Here is a 25,197-nt window from a genome sequence, read left to right as displayed (position 1 = left end):
TGTTATGGTACCTAACAAAGATCTATGGAAAAAGCAATTACTACAAATTGATAAAAACTTTCCATGCTCTGTTAGACCTTGTCCATGATTGATTTAATATAGGATGTTAACCACTGAGTGTTTTACAGATGTGAAACCCATTTGAAAGATACCTGAGGAAACGAAGACCAGCTATAGCTGTAAGATACTTGGGAGTTTTATGGTTGGGTTAGATAAAAACAGAGGCTCCAAAAACTATACAACTGTTAAGAAAAACTACAGTACCAGGGGTGGGTTGCTCCTCTATGAGCTGTTGGTCAGAGAGAGATCCTAGAGGTCCTCAAATTCGCCAAAGCTATTGCCACTAATGTTGGTTGTACACTAAAAAGGTCAGTAAGGCCATGTTGATGAAGACACTGCATGATGTGAGTGGAGGAGAAGAAGAAACTTTGCCAAAACCAAACTAAAACCTCCAGCCACTGGATGGATGGCTTTCATAGTGCCAGAAGGTGCTATGCAGATGACTGGGGAAAAAGGATCCCCTATGATTCTTCTCAACAGTGGACCTTGCGTGCTGTACACTATGGACAAGCCAAGCAATGTCTGCTAGTACAATAATGGCTTGACGTACATGCAACTGACAAATTTCTAATTGGATAAGGCCCACTCCTAGGGGTGGAACACACTGGTGCTGTAGACCAGGCCAACCCCAGGGAAGGCTACAGGTCCCAGCAGGGAAGCTGTTGCAAGTATACTGTTTAGTGAATATGGTATACATACTAGGATATCTTCTAGGCATTTCTATTTACATTCATGTTTGTTTAGCTATGTCTATTTCCTTCCATTTGTCTTTATGGTAGGGGAAGCACCACTGAGATAGATCAGCGGCCACATCTTGAAGATGAATGATGGGAAGGCCCAAGAGGTCAATATCTCACCATGATACAAGAGAGATTGCCCTACATCTGCCACCCCCTCCAAGACTCAGGGAAATTCATGGAAGAGATGGCAGGAAATTTGTAAGACCTGGAGGAAGGGGTGGAGTGTGACTGGGATGTTCCTCTGATAAGCCATGGTCTCAGCTCCTTCACACGCTCTGCGGAAGGAGCCAAGCCCATTAAGAGGTGGAGCCGCTGCCATATTGGAGCTCCAGCTAATGCTGACAGAGAAACTGGGGGTGGGAAACAGATGCCATGTGAATTTCAAATATGGAAAAGGAAAAGCCTATAAGAATCCGTGTTATATAAGTCACCCCCTCCCAAATGTCATATAAACTATGTAAAATTCAAATAGGATGTCTTATGTCGGTTAGTTAATCCGAGTCAGGACCAGGAGACCCTACAGTCATTAGAGGGCACACCCGCGGATCTCCCAGGGGGCGAAAAGGGAAAAACTTAGTGAAACACATGCATTGTGTTTATCAACTGGCTAGTTTATCAAATTTTTGCATGTTATTAGTTTCTTCATCAAATTATAAACTTCCTGGGGCATTTTGGACACAAGAATGGTGCCTAGCACACATTAAGTATTCAAACATAGTTTCAGTCAATAACAAACTGAAATCTGGAAGGATGGGAAAGAATAAATACTCCTAAGAGGAACAAATAATGTTCATAGCATTTCTATTACAAGCATGTCTTGTCCTGTAGGGTGGTGGTGGGGCAGGTGGTCATTAGAGTGAGCTACAGCAGCTTAGGATAGAAGAGGAATTCACATGTCGATCTTTTGAAAGATGTTCCTATTTCTAAATTTCACAGCATAATGCCACTTCTTGTACTGTTTGCGCCTGAAATAAATGAATTCTCCTTCCATTAGAATTACAGAGACCTTTGTGGGTCAGAATTAGTGCAGAGACTTCAATTAGGCCAGACTGTAAGATGGGCTATGTGGGAAAACAGGCCCAGTGACATGATCTCTAATCACTATCCTATCCCTGTGGAAGACTCTACCCTTATGTTTGGTCATGTATGCTTGGGTTCTTAATTCCTTTTAAGCTTAATTGTTATCTCTTCATATTTTGGAAATTTTCTGCATCATCACATACTATATATTTGTATTATATTATTATAGTATATCATGTTATATGTAAAGTATATAATCATGAAATAGATTTTCTGTGCCTTTTGCATTCTCCTCAGCTCCTTCTGTCCTGTGAAATCTTAGGTTTTGTTTCTTGATCGTATCCCGGAGTTTTGAACATAATGGTCTTACTTTTTTCCTTATTGATGTTTAAGTGCAATATTTTGTCAACTTTGCCCTCCATTCCTGATATTCTTCTACTTAGTCAAGTATGTTCTAATTATTTTCACTGTGCTTTTTATTTGATTCCCTGAGTTTTGCATTTCTAACATGTCTGTGTTTTTTAAAAAATGTCTATTTCCTCCTTGAGAAGGATTTCATATTGCTGACCTTTTCATCCATATTCCTGATTCTTTTCATCTCTCATGCTGTTCTTCCCAAGTACCATTCTGAACCTTCCCTCACCCAGTGGCTGTGGCAGGTCAAGCTGAGGTTCCCTGACCTGCGGGTGTTCTCTGATCTCAGGCTCTTAGGGTAGTTCAGTGCTGCCCTCTGATACCCACCATAGCTGTGTTCACTGGGTAGTTTACAAACACGGCTTGAAAAAATGTGATCTCTCTCTGTCACTGACCCATTTACTGGAGAAATCACTGTCTCAACAAGATTTGCAACTAAATTTGAGACTTTTGAGGGCTGTAGAGTTGTCCTGAGGGCTCACTGCCTTATCTTTTGGCCTCAGCACCTGGCTTTCCTGCCCCCACCAGGGAGTTGTTCAGCTGAGGTTGAGCTCAGCTTCCTTCCCTGCTTCGCATGGGTTTTGCCTCCTCTTTTCTGGCATCTTCTCCCTTCCTTCCTCAATTTCTGAACTCTTCTTGTCTGTTTTTTCTTCTTCCAACTCCCTCCGTCAGTAACTCATACAGAGGCAGCCTCTAGCAGGCTGTCTGACCTGAAAGCTCAGCAGTTTGGGTCTCTTCCTGCTTATCGGTCTGCATATCATCCTCCTCTTCCTTTTCCTTTTGTTTTATGATTCCTCAGCTACTAGAAATTTTGAAACAGAAAACATCTCTGACCAATCATAGCATAGCTCCAGCAATCTGAATAACTCTTATCATATTTTCCCATTTCCCCCAATGAGGGTCTAAGGCCATGGTTCCCCACCTGGGGCTTCCCTTGCTCAGCCTAAGCCAGAGCCTCTTCTTGGTGGAAGAAGAAGAGAGAAGTGGCATGTTCTGTGTTGGACACTCTTGTGCTCTATATTCATTTGTACTGACACATCTTGGGCTGGGGATGTGGCTCAGTTGGTAGAGTGCTGCTTCTCTATCAGGCACAAAGTCTTGGGTTCTATCCCCAGCACCCCATAAAACTAGACTTGGTGCATACCTGTAGCTCAAGCATTTGGGAGACAGACACAGGAGCATCAGATAGCTAGTTGTAGGTTATCCTTGGCTACATAAAGACTTCAAGGCAAACCTGACTGAGAGCTCAGGGGAGACCCTGATGAAGTATGGGGGTTGGGGGGACTCTTCTTTTTCTTTTTCTTTTTTCTTTTTTTTTAAAGACATGGTCTCCCTGTGGCCTCAGCTGGCCTCTGGGGCTGGCCTCCATCTCATAGAGATTCACCTGCAGATTTCTGGGATTAAAGGCCTGTACTACTATGCCTGGCCCAAGAACTCATTTTTTAAAATAACAACCTCTATGCACTGATAATTTTATAGGTCAAGAGATTTCAGTTCAGAGGGCAAGGTATTTGGCAAGCTTCTAGTTAAGTCCACATCCCTGGAACCTCTCTGGCATGATTTCTACCAGGCTTTCTACCAGGCTTTCTGAGCCTGGTTCCTCATTTGTAAAATAATCTGTCCATCTTCCTGGACCACTGCAAAGATTAAATAATCAAAGGGCTACATGACATACCTTGCTCAATAAATTCTTGCCTCATCTTCCCCCCATTAAAAAAAATAATTTCAAATCCACATTTTCTTAGAAATTAATGGCTTTAATGATTACCAAAATGCCAGTTGTTGAGGGCATGGCGCTGTGTGCTGAGTGTTCAGAGAATGATGGCAATCACAAAACCCGTGCTATCTATCTTCAAAATACTTCCAGGCCTGTAGAACAGAGAACAAGGTGACTTTGTTTTGAATTAAGTAAGAGCTGATATTTTATGGGGCAATGTAGGAGAAATTGTGGGATTTTTCTTTTCTTTTTCTTTCAGTTCTGGTCCAGAGACCGTGAAGTAAACAAAGGTTTCCTGACTCTGGTTTGGTGATTCCATATTTTGAAGGTTTTGGATACAAGTGGTGATCTGCTCTGTTGCTTCTTGCTTACAGCCTCTTCCACTTAGCTGGGACTCACCCTCTGCCGGGACATCATGAAAAGCAGAAGACTCATCTCTTGGGAACAAGTGTGAGAGTGGTGTGTATACAAACAGAAAGAATGAAAAGATGATGTCTCTGTTTAATCATCAGCAAATAGGTCATGGACCATATTTCATACTGTGAGCGACACTGAGCTCAACCATGTACAAGCAGTTGTAGAATACATAAGGAGATGCTAAAAAAGAAAAGAAAAGGACTCCCATAAATGGGGAGGAGACATATCCCAGTGCAGACCACCTGAGGGGGCCTCTCTGGGGCCTGCCTTGTCCTGCTATCACACACTTGCTCTGCTGGTTTTCTTTTAGGGTGTGCAAACATAGGAGTTTGAAGGTGGAAATGGTATGTACTTGCCTGTTCTGGTGGTCTGCCAAGCTCTGTTGCTATCTGTTTTTATGTCATTCTCTCTTCCACTGAACTGTGAGGTCCAAGAGGACTTTGTCTATGCTATGTCTTATTCAAGTTTGAGTTTCAGAAGCCAATATAGAGGACATAGTCATGTTTAGGAAAAATTAATAAAAAGTTATGTTGCTACCTTGGAGTTCAAGTGCAAGGAGTAAAAGCTAGTGTTTCTCAGATGATCTTTGGTGAGAGACCGGGCTAGGTTTTTTTTTTTTTTATTTAAGAAACTGTGATTGGGTGTGGGTGTGGTTATGTAAGCCTATAATCCCAGCATTCCAAAGGCAGAGGAAAGAGGATTGTTGCAAGTTCAAGGTCAGCCTGGTCTACGTAGTGAGTTCCAGTCCAGCTATGGATTAAAACTAACCCTAAATAAATGAAATTCTAATTTTTTAGGCTGTAGTTTGTGGCTGCATTACCACTCACATGCACCATGAGGATGCTCTGTACAAATACACGTGAGATGTACAGATGTTATGAAATTGCTGCAGAGTAAAGCAAAGCCCAGCGGAGGAAAAGAGCATGGCAATGCAGGAGGGCAGTGGTGCCCTTTGTTGAAGGGAACTGGGGACTTCTGTGGTGGCATGAGGTTTGAGAAGAGGTGGGATGGCGTGAATGAGCTGTAGATATCCAAAGGAAATTTTCTAGGAAAGAAAACAATATAAACCAAGTGTTGCTAAGCATGGAGTCAAGAGAGAAATGGGTCAGACTACCACAAAGAGAATTTCTGATTTTACTCAAATCACTACAGAGTTTTGAGCAAAGGAATGGAATCATCTGAATCACAAATATTGGCTACTCTGAGGAGAAATTCTGGATAGGAGGGCAAGTTAGAAGGCTCTTGTCACCATCTCTAGGACAGATGATGGTGGCTTGATCAGAGAAGCATCAGCGGAGCTGGTAAGCAGTGGCTGGAGTACACACTGAACCTGGGCAGAACAGCCAGAGCTGGCTGATAGTCAAGGAGTTAATGTTGTCTCCAAGGATTTCTGACACAGCAAATGACCCTTTGCAGACACTGAGATGGGGCACTTGAAGAGCAGGTTTTGCAGTTGGGAAAGAAAAACAGCTCCGGTATGTTAATTTAGGATACTCATTTGAATACAAAAAGATGGTGAGTAGGCAGCTGGGCATAGGAGACAGGAGTTTACATGGAACACTTAAGTGGGAGATGTGAAGATTGGAAGTCATGAGTATATGGATGGAGTTGAAAGTCACAGGCTTAAATGAGGTCAGGTGAAGTGAATGCAGGTAGAGATGCCACAACCTTGGGCCCACCTACATCAGAGAGTTCTGGAAAGTGCAGAATTGACAGGTAAAACTGCTGTACTAGGAGGTCACAAAATTAGCTTGATGGGTAATTTTAAAAAATTATTTATTTAATAACCATATAATTAGAAGAAGCATTTCATTACAGCAGCATTGACATATTCAGTAACAATTTCCAGAGCTAAGATGCATCTCTTTCAAAATTGGCTGTAAATTTTTAGGTTTATAGTTAAATTAATAGTTATACAATATTGCACTCCATATAAACCCTATAAGACATAAAATTAAATGAGGTTTTAAACTTTAAAAAGATCCATTTCATTATTAAAATACAGTTTCATAAAGAAAAAATTCGTTTTTAATTTGACACTAAGATGTTTGCACATGCGTTTCTAATCTCTATATATCTGATTATTACTAGATATATAGAGGTAGTATATAGACTAGTCCCAGTCTTTGACTCTCCTTACAAAGTCACTAATGTCTCCACTCTCATGGCGTCATATAATCATAGTCAGCTCTCAAAGGCCCACCTTCGAATATTATTAACATACAAATTTGGGCATTAAATTTTCAACACAAGATTTTGGGGGAAACACATTGAAACCTTCTGGTGAATCTAGTCAGCTTATCTAGAGGTCTTTGTTTTAGGAGGGTCAGCTGTTCCTCATCTAGCAATAATCAGTTGTCAATATTCCTTTGGATAAGATTGGGATCTGCTGTTCATTTTCCCAGTTCTATGCTGGGTTACTATCTGGGAATGCCTTTGGCCACCCTGGCCAACAACGCAAAAGAAGGTATCGCCTGTCTGGCATTGTTGCTTGTTATGTAGCCTTTAGCTATACATATTGACTATTATGAAATTATATTGGCCACTTTAATCTTTGGTTATACTTTCCTTTTGGGTGTTTAAGGCCATACGGTTAGACCAGATAAACCGATTTATTTTTACTCTTAAGATCATTTGAGGATCTGTTCCTCAGAGGTCACATGGGCTTGGGCAGAGCCCCTGGCTCCTTTCTTTTACCAGTTCCGCTTATGTGAAAATAAGTCAAAGGTCCTGCTCAACCATGGTTGGCTTCGCTTGGAAGCATGGAGGAAATGATTCCTCTGTGTTGACCCTCCTTTTTATAGAGTGGACACTGGTTCAAGTCCATCTGGTGGGGTCTCCTCGGCATCCTTGATGAAGAGGACAGGTGACATTTTGAGAGATGCTCATAGTCCCCTGGAACTAGTCGACCTAGGAGGGCAAGGAGCAAAAAGTGCCCTTTATGTCCCTCTGACCAAATTATTATAGACCTCAAAGTATGTCTGTGATGGGTAATTTTTAAGCTCCAAGTCTCTTGATTAATATTTTAGAAAGCTTTAGATAGGCCCTCACCAATGGTTGATACTTTGGGAAAAAAAAAAATCTGTTCATGATTAAAGAAGTAAACCCAACTACCTTTCAAACCCAGGTCTATAGAATAATTTTTCCTTCAGGAGACCCAGAAAAATCAATGTCTGCTTTCAAATTGTAGCTTCATAAGACATGCTATAGTATGCAATGTATTTTAAGTAGACTGTCTTCTTTGAGCTTTGCAAGAACCCTCCTAGGTAAGTAGAGCATTTTGAACTTTCATTTTGTTTACCGGAAAAGACTATGGCACGTTGACTCTTGGTCTGGTTCCTAAGATTCCTTCTCCTGTGTCCAGAGCTTTTCTTCTACCCTGTCCCCACTTCCACAGCAAGGATGCCATACTCTCTGGCCACTGGGAAATAAACAGCCTTTGGGCCTACCTATAGTGTGATTTGTTTATATTTTATGTGTATGGATGTATTGCCTGCATGTATATAAGTGCACCTGTTTCGTGCAATGCCTGTAGAGGTTAGAAGAAGGCATCGGATGGATCCCCTGGAACTAGAGTTATGGGTGGTTGTTAGCTACCATGTGGATGCTGGGAATCAAACCCAGGTCCTCTGCAAGAGCAGCCTGTGCTCTTAACCATTGAGTCATCTTTCCAGATCCAAGTGATTTATTTTAGACAAATATATTTCACTAAGTGATTAGCTTATAAACAAAGATTTGGAAACTAGTGTGGTGGTAAGTATGATATTATCTCTATGTTTCTGTGGTTCCACAGAACCTAGCTTTCTGAGGAAGGGCTGCTTGATATGAGCATGCTAATCCTCTCTTTCCCAGACTGGTTTCCTTTCAAATCCCCTTTCAAATCACTGATGTCACCACAGCTAGAAATATAAGTCAGAAAAGGCTCCACCATTTTTGTCTCTGGCATTCCATGAGTATCCAGATGCAGTGCATTCTGTCCTGACACCCTCTTGCTGTCCTTTTCTCTATGCTAGCATCCTAGTTTCAGCCTTCAGCATCTCTCACCTCTACTACTGTCATTGCCATCTCACTGGTCTCTCGGCCACCTGGCTTCCTGCCTCTAATCTACTTTTCACAATCCATCCAAAGGGCTTTCTAAATGCAAATCTACTCCTATTAAAAACTGACCTTATTTAAAAGCCTCTAGTGCTTCCAATTGCTCTTGGGATTAGATCCAAGCTCTTTAGAATGGCATACCAGGACCTTCAGAATTTGCACATGGGCTATAAAAATGAAAAATACGCAGTTCCATCTTCAATGAACTCATAGTTTGATTAGGGAGGCCAGTGTGCATATTAGTAATTTTAATGCAGTGTAAAAAAATGTTCTCATGATTTTGTGAAAATACAAATAAAGGGTACTGCTTAAAATATCTATTATCATGTAAGATGCAGCACTTTCAGGGATAAATCATGTTTAAGATTGCACCTCTGAAGTCATTTGGGGTGACTGAGTAGTCATCTGCTACCCACCATGGGAAGCAAAATTCAAATTACTGTCTTGTATTTCCTACCAATATAAATATATGTATACTTTGCACAGTACCCAGATGGGTTAATTTTAGAAAGAACAAAAGGACTTGCTGAAAATTTCTTCTTGTATGAGATTATATATGTTTTGCTGTAAAGTCCTACCTACTCAGACATCATTCTGAATACTGAGTTATGGAGCTGTTTTATCCAGCTCTAATTTTCCCTTATATTATTTAATATGCTGAAAAATCTGCATATAAATAAACATGAGTGCATATGTAATAGCTAATGGCTATATAACAAAAATCACAGTGTCAGGCATGGGAAACTTCGCTTTGAGTTGTTGGTAGTTCAAGAGACACCTAAAATAATACAGGCTATTGCCACAGTCCTTGATTGCCCCCCAGAACTTGGAGGTAAAACATGACAGATTTTGGATGCAGGAACTGGAGTAATTGTTCTGGAACTGACCTGGAAGCCTCCTCCCTAAAGACAAGCCTGCAGAGTATCAGAAGGTACTGTGCAAATTGCCAAGGGAGAAAACCAATCAACGGTTCTATCTAGTTGTAAAGTCTAATAACCACCACAATGACCAGCTCAGTAAATGATAGCTACTGGGCAGTAGTGGCAATTCTTTCTTGTTTAATTGGACTTAAGACCTGCTCGTTGGGAGGGAAATCATGTGTAGTACTTAAACATAGCCAAGGACCCATGACTGGAGAGGTCACAGACCCTAGAGAAGAACCAACTTTTGTCACTTCCCTAGCCCAACATAATCTCTTACTACATTCTAAATACATATGCTTATATTTACAGACAAGTGTACCTCTCACCATTAATCAACGGAGCCTCTTTTTGCAGTAAATGGAGAATATTACAAAGTTCCACAACTGGGAATAAGTGACTATGATGTACCCAGTCCTAAGTGATATACCTAACAATGCAGTCTCTAAACCCAAGTCTCAGGGAACGTTGTGGAAGAGGGGCAGGAAAGAATGTAAGACCCAGAAGGACAACACACTTGCTGCTAGTTAATGCATTCTAGACATGATAGGGAAGCTGCGCCAATGAAATCTCCATAGTGTGTCAGTATAATAAGATCTGCATAATGACAGAACCAGTTAACATACCAGGTGGATGGGGGAAATTTCATAGGATCCTACCTCAAGATGAAGAGCTACAGGTAATCAATGGATGCTGAGAGAGGGAGAATCCATTTTCTCCAGAGACTAGCTCTCTGAGAGGTTATCTAATTCCAAGGGGGCAGCACCAAGCACAGGTACACAGGAGTACCACTGCACAGACTCAGTGCATTATACATATACATGTATATTTGTATATGTAGCAATAATAATCAACCAAAAGGACGAGTAATTGGAAGGGAGTGGAAGGGGGACATGAGGGAAGTTAGAGAGGGACTGGGAGGGATGGAAATAATGCCAATACAATACTCATGAATGAAATGTGAGAGACAGACAGAAAGAGAGAGAGAGAGAGAGCAAGTGAGAGAGAGAGAGGAGAGAGAACTGTAATTTGATGAGGTTAGGAAACTGACTTGGCCTCCATGGTTCCATTTCTGTTCTCCTGTGTGGTCTGGGTAAGATGGTTTGAATGACTGTCCCCAGTAGGCTCCAAGTATTTGAACACTTCTTCCCCATTTGGTGATGCTGTTTGGGGAGAGTCCTGGAACCTTTAGGAAATGTGGCTGTGCTGGAGGCAGAGCTTCAGTGGGAATGGGCTTTGAGAGGATATTCATGTCTACTTCCAGTCTGGCTCGCTCTGCTTCTTGTGCATGCTTGAAGATGTAAGTGCTCAGCTTTCTGCTCCAGCAGCCTCCTGCTGCCTCCTGCCATGCTTGCCCTACCCAGATGGACTCATCCCTCCAGAAAGTAGGCCAAAAAAACTCTTTCTTCTATAAGTTGCCTTGGTCATGGTTGTTTCATCACAGCAACTGAAAAGTAACTAATACAATGAGATTCTACTAAGATGCCCCATTCACATTGCAGGTTCTTTAACTAAATGTTTCAGAATCCTTAGAACTAACATATGCATGTAACCAAAGTAAGTCAATATGATTAGGCACAAAATAAATCAGTTCATGTCTGTGCTTCCGTCCTTCAAAGTGTTGCAATGGTCTTCACAAGGCCATTGCCCAACATCTGTTAATGCTGCAAAATTATATGCTTTAAACCATTGTGCATGTGAAAAGCAAATTTCTATTTGGATTATGAACTGGAAAATACTCCCCATATACAGAGCCATGGTACAACTTGGGTAATAACCTCATAACGTTTCTCAGAAGGCTCAAGGTAATCCATCTTTAACTTACTGTTTCTTCCTGTCTACTTCTTAGAACACTAATACTGATAAACACCCAGGGGAAAAGTCCCATGACTAAATAAGCCTGGAACATTCTATATATTATGTTCATTCTTTAATAGTAATATAGCATAGAACATTTTAGAGATGCAATAAAAAGGTAAAAAAAGTAAATGAAGCAATAAAATACCATTTTCTTTTGCTTTAATTGTGCTTAAAAAGTATATCTAGCTGTAGAACCCATTTTGTGTTACATCCACTGATAGTCATGGGGAAAACATGATCCCACTCCCTAATTAAATGAGCCCAATTTGGGGTTAAGCACTAATAAGCACCTCTTACATTGTGCTATAATTAGGCCTTTTCAACATTATATTAGGAAAGTTTTTCTACGTTATAGAAAAATCAATAATAATGTCCCAGTGAAAGGCAGTATCTCCATCATCTTGGTTCTACAATCATCATTTTGTGGCATTTCATTACATAATGAATTATTTGATTGTCTTCCTACCAGACCAGTGTGTCATAATGAGAATTAATTTACCTGTATTTCACAACTACTTAGCAGAGCATAAGGTCACACTTTCCCTAGCCAATAGGTATTTGGCCAACTAATGAGCGAATGAATGAATGAATGGATGGATGCATTTAAAAAAAATCTTCCCACACCTTTTCCTGCCACATCACTGGGTGTGAGCTTTGAGGGAGATGAAAGGCTAGGTGGGCATTCCACAGCCTTGCTAAGTCTGTACGGTCTTAACACAGAAAGAGCAGATGCTAAGTTAGACTTTCCCTACAGAGAGGGAAACACCATCACTCTGAGCTGTAGAGCAGCCCCTGAAATATCTGGGCAGGAGATTCCTGTTGAGATGAGGAAGGTTTTGCCAGGCCCAGTGAGCGCTGCTGGGTGAAATGAATTCCACTCCTGGTCTGCCAAGGCTTACCACATACTGGATTCTTCTTCCCTTCCCTTTACAGGCTTGGTGATTTTGTGAGATCCTGATATCTCCTTCGTTTCCTGAGACCTTTAGTTTCCACTCTGATTTTTATCTGCCCCTCATCTTTCAGTCCTGGAAACCCAATCCGTGGTCTCTCTGACTATCCATTTTATTCATTTGGAAGTGCAGATGGAAAGCCTGTTATGTAATGCCTTTTGTCCCTTAGTGTTTGATTGCCTTCTGTGAGTCTTAAGGAAGCACTGATCCTTCTTCCTCTTCTCTTTTTGTATCTATAGCAACACAATTAAAGTCAACAGAATCTTAAATGTTCTCAATTTTTTGAATTCACTTTATGTTCCAATGAATTCCACCCTAACTGTTCTAAGATCTTTTGCCTTTTGGGTGGCAGAGGGGTGCTGGGAATTGAACTTAGGCCTTACACAAAGTAGGCAAGCTCTCTACAACTGAGCTGTAATCCCAGTCCAAGATCCTTTATCTAGATGCTTGTTTCCTCCTCCTCCTCCTGTTTTCAATCATCCCCTTTAATTTATTTTCCTCTTATAGAAAATAATCTAGTGTTGCAAATTTAGAAGAAATGGGGTGGGATGTTTTTAACAAACCAGTCAAGTGTGTTGAATGAGGCATCACAAAGGTTAAGGCCTGCTGTTTCCTTTTTCAAACATTCTCTGCCTGTTTTCTAAACATACCCAGGTTTCTCATGGTCCAGGGTTTGGCATTGGACTTTCCAAATCTGCACACTGCTGTGGGGCCATTCTGTTACATTCATGTTAAATAGCATTCTTGTGTGTCTTGTCATAGGGCTTAAAGATTTGCAGTCTCTGTTCTGTAAGCATGTTTATGTTCATTGACAACTTTCCTACGAGGTGGTATGCCCTTGTCTTATTTGTTTGCAGTAGTTCTTTTTATACACATGCAAAAAATGGTATGTGCATGTATGGGTGTGTGTGTATGAGTGTGTGGGCATGTGCATGAGTTGGTATGTGTGTGCACATGCGCATGCATGCATGAGTGAGGATAGGTGTGCATCTGTGCATGCCTCTTCATGCATCTGTAAGTGGGTGTGTGAGTGTGTGGTTGTGTGTGCATGTGTGAGTGGGTGTGCATGCATGTGTGTGCGCTTGTGTGTTTGTGTGTGTGAGAGAGAGCTTATTCCTTCAGGTGTTTGATTTTCCATTTAATTTTTTATTTGCACAAAAAAATTTTTTATTTGCACAAAAATTTGAAATATCTACAAATATTCTTATGCATTTTATAACATTGAAAATATCTGTGCTCACTCTAACATTATAAATATGTTTTCCTTATAGAATTTAGAAGTTTTTCTTTTTATGTGAAGCTATTGGGATAGATGTCTATATAATATTGATGCTACAGGTACCTTGGTTGTTCTTCTGGGAGATTACTTTAAAACTTTTATAACTTTATTTGTTGTGCGTGTGCGTGTGCGTGTGTGTGCGTGCGTGCGTGTGTGTGTGTGTGTGTGTGTGTGTGTAACTCAGAGGACAACTTTTGGAAGTTGGTTCCCTCCTCCCACCATATGAGTCCTGGGGATTGAACTCAGGTCATCAGGGTTGGTGGCAAGCCCCTTTACTAGCTGAGTCAACTCACTGGCTTAGGTATTTATTGAAATAGAAGATTACTTATCTATTGAAAAAGTTATTTCCCCACATGACTATTTGAAAAAAGGTTGGATTCCTTTATGTACATTTTTATTTCTAAACTCTGTTCAAGCAAAAGTATCATAAGAATTCAGTTGTGCCAGTGTTGAGTGTCCTGTCTGTTAAGGGCCGCCTCCTTCAGTACCTTTGTTTCCTTACATCTTCCATGCTCATTTTCCCACACGTAATTAAAATATGCATAATTTTAAAGATGGAAAATCCTATTGATATTAATGTTAGGGTCAGGTAAAATTTATAGGTAATGTAATAAACATCTTTACAATGATTTCTCTCTCTGGGAGAGGAATATTTCATTCATTTATTAAAACCTTTTTTTTTCCTTTTGGGTCTCTTCAGTAGGTTTTTTAAAGTAGACTAAATTTTGGATCTATCAAGTTAAGTTTATTTCTAAATATTTTATGCATGTGATTTTATTCAATTATAAATACACTATTTTCTCATTGTATTTACTTGCTTGTTGCATGAATATTGCATGACACTAGCTTTGTATTTTTTCCTTGTACAGCATTCTTTGATCCTTTTTGCATTTCTGACTTGGATAGAAAAATGTTCTGTGCTTCCTTTGTAACATAGAAACTGTAGGTTTGATACCATTTGTCTCTCCCTATGTTAGGTAGATACTAATTGATTTTTACTTCAATGAAAGTTACAAAAATTAAGACTAGGTCTAGGATTGCATCAGAGGCCTTTCCAGCATTGAGAGGTGATTATGTGATTTTTCTCCTTTTTTAATATGATGAGTTATATTTCTTCATATTTGATTATCTTTGGTATGAGCCCAATTTGACTGGGATGTTTTTACATTTCTTTACTTCTAGTTTCTGTTTGCTTAATTATTATGTATTATGCAGACTTTTTTTTTTTTGTTTTAAAGTAAAGGCTTGTTGTGTTGGATAGCTTCAGTTGTCAACTTGACACACCTGCATCAAGGGAGCCTCAGTTGGGGAATTTCCTCCCTTGGATTAGCCTTCTGGCCATGTCTGTGGGGGTATTTTCTTGATTGTTCAGTGATGTGGGAGGGCCCATCCCACTGTGGGTGGTGCCACCCCCCGGCAGGCTGTTCTGTATTGTATAAGAAAGCAGGCTGAGCAGGGGCCAGAGGAGCAAGCCAGTATGCAGCATTCCTCCATGGCCTGTGTGTCAGCTCTTGCCTCTAGGTTCCTGCCCTGAGTTTCTACCTTGGGCTCCATGATGAATTATGACCCAGGAGATGTAAGTCAAATAAACCTTTCCTCCTCAAGTTGGTAGTGGTCACAGTATTTTGTCCCAGCAATGGAGGAACAAACTAGAGCAGAAATTAGTACTGAGAGTGGGGTACTGCTGTGACAGACCTGACCTTGGTGTTTGGGGGAGGACTGTGAAAGTGTTTGGAACTTTGGACTGGAAAAGCCATTGAATGCTTAGTTTGTTACTGTGGAGCTTGAGACAGTTATGTTGAAAGAGTTGTGGACAATGGAGGCCTGACTTGTGAAGCCTCCCAAAGGGAAACAGAGACTATCAGGACTGTGGGATATCTTGAATTGAGAATCTGTGGGTTCTGGTCAGCTGGGGCTGAAGAATCAACTGTGATTAAGAAGAGACCAGAACCATTGAAGTGAAACCTTTGCTTTACTGGGACAGTTGATGCTGGTTAGCTGGGGCTGAAAAAAATCACTTGTAAGTAACAAGAGGTTTTTCACTTACTATCACCACTATGGCAAAATCTTCTGGGAAGTATTTCCTCAGGGTCAGCACACACAAGCTATCGTCCAGAGGGGGCTTGAGCCTCCATCTCAATCTGGAAGCAGGACTGTGTGCTGCTCTGAGCCAGCCAGTCTGGAGTAATGTGTCACAGCAGGTGCAGGAAACGAAGGTAGAGGCCTGGACAAGGTGGCAGAAGTGGCCTGGGGCTGGAGCGGGAGCAGTAAGCAGTCTGCATCAGATCACAGGCTCTCTCTACTGTCCAACAGCCCCGTGCCAGACAGCTTAGACAGGAGGTGTCACTGCTCCGTGACAACATGATCATCTCTGGGTCGTTTGGAAAGTTCTAGCACAACATGTTGCTGTAGGCGACAGTCTTGGTGGCCAACCTGGAGAAGGCAGGAAAAGTCTTTTTGTTCCTTTGAGAAGTGACTAACTTCCTTTCTTCTCAGATTCCCCAGAACTTGTTTCTTACCTTCCCTCTCCTTATCTCCCATCACACAGTGATGAAAAGCCTTTCTGGAACACTCAGTCCATACATTTCAGGGTCACCTGCTTCCTCCTCTCAGCACACAGACAGCTCTTGTGTCCTCCTGGCTTCTTCCCAGGCTCACTTTAACCATCCTTTCAGCCCTACAGTCATTTGCCTGTAACATTATTATTATTGCCCAGAACTACAGTTTAGGGTTGTGGTTGGTCAGAGCAATCTCAGGCAAGACACAGCATTGTGGTGTCAGGCTGCGTCTTCAAGCATCACCTTCCCAGAGTCACCGATCCAGGGAGGAGGAGAAGGATGCCCATCAGCCATGGCCTCTTTCAGCATCGCCAAACATCCCTGGTACCCAGGCTATTTCCTGGGCTTGCAGCTCGAGGCACATTCCCATCATCTCTGCGCTGGCTCCGGGGGTCCTGTGCTCCTGAGCTCTGATCTAGGGGGTTTTGAACTTGGTTCTACTCCCTTCCCAGATGGTTTTAAGGCAATGGAATAGATGCATGTGAAGGGGATGAGGGAGGGGCTCCCTCAGACATCCCAGAAGGGAAACAAGATTCACAGGGCAGACAGTAGCAGATCCTGGCCCACGGTCTCCACAGCTTCTCTATCGGCTGATTGATGGGGTGTTGGGTTCTATGTACAGCATGCCCCCATGGCCAGCACCATTCACAGATTACTTAATTGGTTGCATCCTTGCCTGACTGAGGCATTGTGGTAGTTTGAATCAGAAATGTCCCTCACAGGCTCATGTATGTGAACACTTGGTCCCCAGCTGGTGGTGCTGTTTGGGAAGTTATGAAACCTTTAGGAGGTAGAGCCTTTCAGTGGCTTTGAGGATTTATAGTCTTGGTCTACTTCCTGTTCTTTGTCTGTTTTAAAATATTTTATTTATTATTTTTATGTGTATAAGTGTATTGCCTGCATATATGTAAAGTGTACCTATGTCATGCATCAGAAGAGGACATCATATTCCCTGGAACTACAGCTACTGATGACTGTTAGTTGCCATTGGGTGCTGGGAATTGAACCCAGGTCCTCTGCAAGAGCAGCCAGTGCTCTTAACTGCTGAGCCATCTCTCCAGCCCCATTTTCCTGCTTCTTGTGTGTGGTTGAGATATGGGCCCTCAGCTTCCTGCTTCTGCTGCTGTACTGTACCCTGCCATGCCTTCACCACCATAATGAACTCTCTATCCCTCTTAAACTGTAATTCAGAATAAACTTTTTCTTCCTGAAGTTGCTTTTGCTCATGGAATGTTATCACAGCAGCAGAATAGTAACTAATACAGGCACCATCTACAGCCAAGAGTCACAGCTGGAGTAGAGCTAGATGGTCAGGAGGCTGCACCCCACTGCCAAGCAAGCTGTCCTGTGATCAGCCTATATTAGATGGTGCCCATGCCTTCTTTATTTGAACCATGGAGCATTATTTACTTTTGTATCACTGTGGTGTAATGCCCGGCTAAAGCAACTTAAGAAAGGAAGGATTTATTTTGGCTCAAGGTTTGAGGGGACATGGGCAAGTGTGGAGGGGAAGTCACAGAGGGAGGTGGCTCCATGGTGGCAGGTGCATGCAGCTTGGGCGCCTCACCTCCTCACATCGAAATGGCAAAACAAACTCCATTTTGCTCTAGTTGACTTTTGATTTACGCTGTCTGTGTTTTTGCCCAGCCATTCCCACTGGAGCCAGCTAGGAAGAACCTCTCATGCAGGCAGTTTCAGGGAGCACACTGTTTCTACAGTGCTGGGAAACTTACAAGTAGCCAGGTAGCATGTCTGGATAGCATGTCCTCCCTCCCAGCTACACCTGTGTGGGGTCTCTCCCTCTCCTCGTGGGTCATTGGCCACTGGTCCACGAGGACAAAAGGGGGCAGAAGTGACAAGTGGAGTCAGGACGGCCAGTGAGCACTGACGGAAGAAAGCCCTTCTGGGGAGGCAGGTTCAACGATGCATACAGCTCCAGACTCAGTGAAACAGCTCTAGATTCAGTGAAACAGCTCTGTTTATTCAGTGGGAGAACTAGAGAAAATATAGTGTGGGGGCAGTAGCCAATGCTTCAGCTGATAGGTGCTCACAGTATGCTTTATTTACATGTGGCAGTGGGCTCCTATCGTCTGACTACCAGGCAATGCCTGATTATCATATAGAAAAAACCTGGGGGTAGTTTTTACTCCAGGTAACTGCGCCAAAGGTCATGTTCCAAATAAGGTCAGGCATCAGTGCTTGGTGGCACTTTCCGGGTAAGTCAGGAAGAGAGCAGGAGGCTCCCTGCTGTGAAGGGGAGTCCTTCCATATGGTGCTGAGCCCCTTAGAGCTATCCGGACGTGGAGGAGTACAACCCTAACAGCAGGGTTTCCCAACACATCTGCATCTTCATGGAGCCCATTATTTCTGCAATTCTGAGAAGCTTGTTTTTCTTAACCAAAATTTTTTGTTAACTGAAAACCTCTTGGTTAACTTACCTGCCTCTGGTCTGGTGTAACTATGGTGATCTGATGTAACCATCGTTATTGGCTTTGCCCCTGGCATGATGTAATTGTAGTTTTAAGGTTTATAAATCCTGCCTTGCTTCTCCATGGGGTCCAGAGTTCTTTGGCACATTAACGCCCTCTCTGATCACTGGCTAATGTAGAATTCCTGATTTGACGCAAAACTGCACATCATTTCTTGCTCAGTATTACATCTTGAAGGAACGGAGTGCAGAGGGTTCATTGGAGGCAGGCTGTAAGCCTCAAGACCTCAAATCTTACCTCCTCAGTAATTTATTTCCTGTAATTAGATCCCTAAGGTTCAACCTCTCAAAGCATCATCCCCAACTGGGGACCAAGCATTTCAAACACATAAGCCTGTGGGGAGACATTCCACACTCAAGCTGCAGCAGAATGTAAGGTGAGGGAAACATAATGGCCCTGAAGGACTTCCTTCTGGGCCTGCAGGCTTACAGAACAGACTCATTGGGATCAGTGAAGCTAGGAATCTGACTATTATTGCTGTTCACATTGTAATTTGCAGTGATTACTGGTACATGGCCTCACAATGCCAAGTGTCACATACCACTCTGAAAATCACTCAAAGGCATCTTTAAAATCTAGCTGTGTGAGCAGAGACCATCCAGGGTCCCCTCTTGGAGGATGATGGACACAATCTTCCTAGTGTTAACCAAATAGACCTGTGGTTTCATACAAGATTTCCAGTGACAATCTTTTTTTTTTCCTATGATAAAAGTGATATTTATTTATTTATTTGGCTTCTATATGCAACATATTTATTTATTTGCTTGAAGGGCATCACATATTTGTTCTGAGTCAGACACTGTTCGACGTGGAACCCTTGGTTGTAAGAGCTACTGTACAGGATGTTCTAGGGAACTGTAGGTAAGGAATGCATCAGAAAGTTTTCTGACAAATTGCTGAGGTTGATTTACAGTCTTACAGCTTGTCCCCCATTTCCATTTTCATCACCTGCAATTAATCTATCACTATAAGGTATTTTATTTTATTTTTATACTGGGTCTCCCTTTGTAACCCAGGCTGACCTTGAACTCACAATAGTCCTCCTACAAACAGTCCTGGATCCCAAGAATAATTTTAACACATGCTCTGTGTGTTCAATCCCAGCTACTCAAGAGATTGAGGCATGAAGCCAGCCTTCCCTCCCTCCCTTTCTTTCCAGTCAGTTTTGTGTTTTATTGTTGCAGTGACATCAGGCCTTGATCATGTACTTGTGCAGTGGGTACAACTATTCCTTCCACTGCCACTTCTTGGTTTTCAAATTCTCTTCAGGCTTGATGAGCCAGCACACATGGTTCTCTTCCTGGGCCCCGAGTCCAGGGCCTTGTATTTCTTGCCTTTGTGGGATTTCCTGAGGTTTTCTTCCTGACTCTGGTTAATGAACGTGAGATTACCAGCAATGAATCTGAGCACAGCTTGAATCTTGGAGAACTCGAACATCTCATTGCCTGTCACTTTAGGATGTTCAGCTTGGACAGCTCCACCTTTGGATTGCCCAGCTGTTTCAGCAGCTCTTCCTTCTTCTCACCATGAAGGTCTCAATTCTTAATCTTGGTCATTGCTGCTGTTGCTGCTGCCAGGAGTTAGTTGGGAACCGTGGCTGGATACTGCAGTTGAGGGTACAATGACCCTGCTTGGCCCTCCTTTAATGAATGACCACAACCATCAACAAGCACAATTGTGACAATATTTAGTGATCAGGCAGAGGTGAAATCGTGATGATGGTAATTATGTCATGCAGAAGAGACTGCTGTACAGTATCCTCTTATAAAAAGGACATGGAATTTAAAAGGATTTGGTGCTAGGATCCACATATGAGGGCGAACATACATCGTTGTTTTTCTGAGTCTGTTACTTCCCTTAGTATAACAGTTTCTAGATCCATACATTTACCTGCAAATTTCATTATTTCATCTTTCTTTACTGCTGAATAGAACTCCATTGTGTAAATATACCATGTTTTTGTTAATGACTCATCAGTTAAGGGACACTTAGGTTGCTTCAGTCTCTTAGCTATTGTGAAAAGAGCAGCAACAAACATGTTTGTACAAGTGTCTCTACAATAGGATGAGTCCTTTGGGTATATGCCAAGGAGTGGTATAACCGGGTCTATGATAGGTTCATTTTTATTTTTTTAAGAGTTCTCCACACTCTTCTCCAGAGGGGCTGCATGAGTTTGCAATCCCACCAGCAATGAATGAGCAGTCCCCTTTCTCCACATTCTCACCAGCTTTTGGTGTCATTTCTTCTCTTGATCCTAGCCAGTCTGATTGGGGTAAGGTAATACCTCAGTTTGGTTTTAATTTGCACTTTCCTAATTACTAGTGATGTTGAACACTTTTTGAGATGTTTCTTAACCGTCTTTATTTCTTCCTTTGAGAACTCTCTGTTTAGATCTTTAGCCCATCTTTTAATTGGGTCATTTGGTTTCTCAATTCTTTGTTTTTTGAGTTCTTTATATATTCTGGATGTTAAACTCTTTTGCTGTACAGAGCTTTTTAGTTTAATGAGATCCCACTTGTTGATTGCTGACCTTAATTCCCGAGCAACTGCTGTCTGATTTAGAAAATCCTTTCCTAAACCTATATGTTGTAAGTTACTGCCAATATTTTCTTCTAATAGTTTGAGGGTTTCCAGTTTCACATTGAGGTCTTTAATCCAGTTGGAGGTGACTTTTGTGCAAGGTGAAAGATAAGGATCTAGTTTCATTCTTCTACAGGTGAAAATCCAGTTTTGCCAGCACCATTTGTTGAAGATGCTGTCTTTCTTCCAGTGTGTGTTCTTGGCACCTTTGTCAAATATCAAGTTGCTGAAATTGTATGTACTCGGGTTTGAGTCTTCAATGATGTTCCATTGATCTATATGTCTATTTTTGTACCAGTACCATGCTGTTTTTATGACTACAGCTCTGTAGTATACTTTGAGATCCGGCATAATCATCCCCCTAGCATTGCTCTTTGTGCTCAGAGTTGCTTTGGCTATGTGGGGTCTTTTGTACTTCCATACGAATTTAAGGTTTTTTTTTTTTTTAATTCTGTGTAGTATGTCATGGGGGCTTTGATTGTGATTGCATTGACTCTATATATTGCTTTTGGTAGGATGATCATTTTCACAATATTAATTCTTCCAATCCATGTGCATGGGAGATCCTGCCATCTCCTGGTGTTGTCATCAATCTCTTTCTTTAACAATTTAAAATTTCATTGTAGAGATCTTTGGTGTCTTTGGTCAGATTTTATATATATATATATATTTTTTCTTTCAGCAATTGTATATGGGAGCATTTCCCTGTATTCTTTCTCCAACTGATTGTTATTGGTATACAGAAAGACTACTGATTTTTGTAGATTGATTTTATTACCTACCACTGTACTGAAAGTGTTGATCAGTTCTAGGAATTTTCTGGTGAAGCTTTTGGGATCGCTTAGGTATAGTATCATATCACATGCAAAAAGGGATAGTTTGACCTCTTCTTTTCCACTTGGTAGTAAGTATTTTTCATATTAGTTAAAAAGTGGAAATACGTTTTCTGGTGGAACTTTTGGGATCTCTTAGGTATAGTATCATATCATCTGTAAGAAGTGATAGTTTGACCTCTTCTTTTCCAGTTAGCACTCCTTTAATTTCCTTCTCCTGCCTTATTGCTGCAGCAAGAGTTTCAAGCACTGTGTTGAAAAGGAGTGGAGATAGTGAATATCCTTATCTGGTTCCTGATTTTAATGAGAATGCTTCCAGTTTTTCTCCATTTAGAATGATATTGGCTGTGGGTTTGTTGTATATAGATTTAATTATGTTGAGGTATGTTCCTTCCAGTCCATTTCCCTCTAGGACTTGAACATAAATGCATGCTGAATTTTGTCAAAAGCCTTTTCTGCATCTATTGAGATGACAGTGTGATTTTTGTCTTTGAGTCCATTTATATGATTAATGATGTCTATTGACTTGTGTATATTGAACCATCCCTGCATCCCTGGAATAAAGCCTACTTCATCATGGTGAATGACATTTTTGATGTACATCCGTATGTGGTTTGCAAGTAGTTTGTTGAGAATTTTTCCAACTGTGTTCATTAAGGATATGGGTCTATAGTTTTCCTTTTTGGTTGTGTCTTTACCCAGTTTGGGTATTAGAGTGATGCTGGCTTCATAGAAGGAATTTGGAAGTTTTCCCTCCATTTCTATTTTTTTGAATAAATTAAGTAGTATTGGATGCAGATCTTCTTTAAATGTCTGATAGAATTCTGCTGTAAATCCTTCTGGGCCTGGGGTTTTTTTAGTTGATAGGTTTTGTATTACTGTTTCAATTTCTTTATATGTTATGGGTCTGTTTAAGCTGTTGATTTATTCTTGGTTTAACTTTGGTGGTTCCCATGGTTTAAATATCCATCCATTTCATTTAGATTTTCAAATTTAGTAGCATATAGGTTTTAAAAATGTTCCTTTATAATGGTCTGGATCTTTTGGATGTCTGTTGTGATAGTTCCCTTTTCATCTCTGATTTTGTTGATTTGGATTTGTTCTTTCTTTCTTTTGGTTAACTGGGCTAAGCATCTGTCTATCTTGTTTAGCTTTTCAAAGAACCAGCTGTTAGATTCATTGATTCCTTTTATTGTTTTCTTTGTTTCTATTTCATTAATATCTACTCTGATTTTTGCTATTTCTTTTCTTCTGCTGGGTTTGTGTTTCATTCATTCTTGCCTTTCCAGCATCTTGAGTTGTAGTATTAGGTCATTTATTTGGGCTCTTTCTAATTTTGTAATGTAGGCATTTAGAGCTATAAACTTCCCTCTTAGGACTGCTTTTAAAGTGTCCCAGAGGTTGTTCTGTGTTTATTGTCCTTTTTGTTGAATTCCAGGAATTCTTTTATTTCTTTCTTAATTTCTTGTTTGACACACTCATTGTTTAGGAGTGTGTTGTTTAATCGCCATGAGTTCATGTAATGACTAGAGCTTTGTACAGTTTTGATTTTAAGCTTTATTGCATTGTGGTCCAGTCGAATGCATGGAATTATTTCAATTTTTTTTGTATTTGATGAGATTTTTTTTGTTGAGGTGGCCCAGTATGTGTTCAACTTTTGAAAAATTTCCATGGGATGCTGAGAAGAAAGTGTATTCTTTGGTGCTTGGGTGGAATATTCGAAAGCTGTCTGTCAGGTCCATTTGATGTATGGTATCATTTAATTCAGATGTCTTTCTATTTATTCTTTGTCCAGTTGACCTGTCTAATGGAGATAGTGGGGTACTGAAGTCCCCTACTGTTACTGAGTTGGGGTTAATCTGTGTCTTAATGTTTGTAGTGTTGTTTTTATGAATTTGGGTGCACTAGATTTTGGTGAATAAATGTTAAGGATTGTAATATCTTCTTGGTTGATTGTTCTTTTTGATCAGAATGAAGTGACCCTACTTATCTCTTCTGATTAGTTTTTCTTTGAAGTCTATTTTGTCAGATATTAGAATTGCAACCCCTGCTTGTTTCTTAGTGCCATTTGCTTGGAATATTCTTTTCCATCCTTTTACTTTGAGGTAGTGCCTGTCCTTAAAGGTAAGATGGCTTTCTTGCAGACAGCAAAGAGATGGATTTTGTTTCTTAATCCATTTGCTTAGCCTGTGTCTCTTGACTGGGGAGTCCAGTCTATTGATATTTAAGGTTATTATGGAAAGGTGTGTATTGGTTGCTGTCAATTTGATTGCTGCTTGTGTTCTCTAATTTTGTGTTTCCTCAATTGTACCTTTATTTAGTTTCTTTTGTTGCCCTGGGTATAGTTGTTTCTCTCTCTCTGCTCTCTGTATTGTTTCAAGTAGTCTTAAAGGCTGGTTTTGTGGACATGTATTCTTTCAGGCTATTCATGTCACGGGAGATTTTTCTTTCCCCCTCAACTATAATAGATATTTTTGCTGGGTAAAGTATTCTGGGCTGGCATCTATTGTCATGTAGAACTGAAAATACCTTGGTCCAGGCTCTTCTGGCTTTCATAGTTTACATTGATAAGTCAGCTGTAATTCTGATGGGCTTTCTTTTGTATGTGACTTGTTGATTTTCTTTTGCTGCTTTCAGTATTCTTTGTTTTGTACATTTCATGTTTTTACTATGGTATGTCATGGGGAGTTTCTTTTCTGATCCTATTTGGTGTTCTATGTGTTTCCTGTATTTGTATGGGGATGTCTTTCCTTAATTTCAGGAAATTCTCTTCTACAATCCTGTTTAAGATCTGGTCAATACCATTAACCTGAAATTCTTCTCCTTTTTCTATTCCTATGATACGTAGATTTGTTCTTTTCATGGTGTCCCACATCTCTTGCGTATTCCCTTTCTATTTTTTTTTATTTTCTATAATCTTTTCTTGAGTGGTCCAATTCTTCAATTTTTTCTTCCAGTGTTGATACTCTGTTTTCCCTTTCATTCATTCTAGCGATGAGGCTTTCCCCTGTTGTTTCAAGTTGGCTTATTGAGTTTTGTACTTCCTTCTTCATTTCTGGCTGAGTTTTCTTCAATGTTTCTCTCTCTTTTATGAATTCATTCAGAAGTTTATCCTTATCTTCTTTTAGTTCTTTAAATTCATTGAATTCCTTGATCATGTTTATGATTGTTCTTTTAAATTTAGAGTCCTGAGTTATCTCTAGGGGTTCTCCTTGTACAACTCTTCTACAGGATTGGTGGAGTTTGGTGGGGACATAGTGTTTTG

General features: G+C 40.8%; 1 pseudogene; it reads right to left on the bottom strand.

The window, feature by feature from the left end:
- Positions 1–19,708: 19,708 nt before the first annotated feature.
- LOC103751264 lies at positions 19,709–20,075 on the bottom strand (annotated as a pseudogene).
- Between the last annotated feature and the right edge of the window lie 5,122 nt (positions 20,076–25,197).

Source organism: Nannospalax galili, unplaced genomic scaffold (genome assembly GCF_000622305.1).
Source record: "Nannospalax galili isolate Female #2095 unplaced genomic scaffold, S.galili_v1.0 scaffold666, whole genome shotgun sequence".
In the NCBI taxonomy this organism is placed as follows: domain Eukaryota; kingdom Metazoa; phylum Chordata; class Mammalia; order Rodentia; family Spalacidae; genus Nannospalax; species Nannospalax galili.
This window is presented reverse-complemented; position numbering and strand designations above follow the sequence as displayed.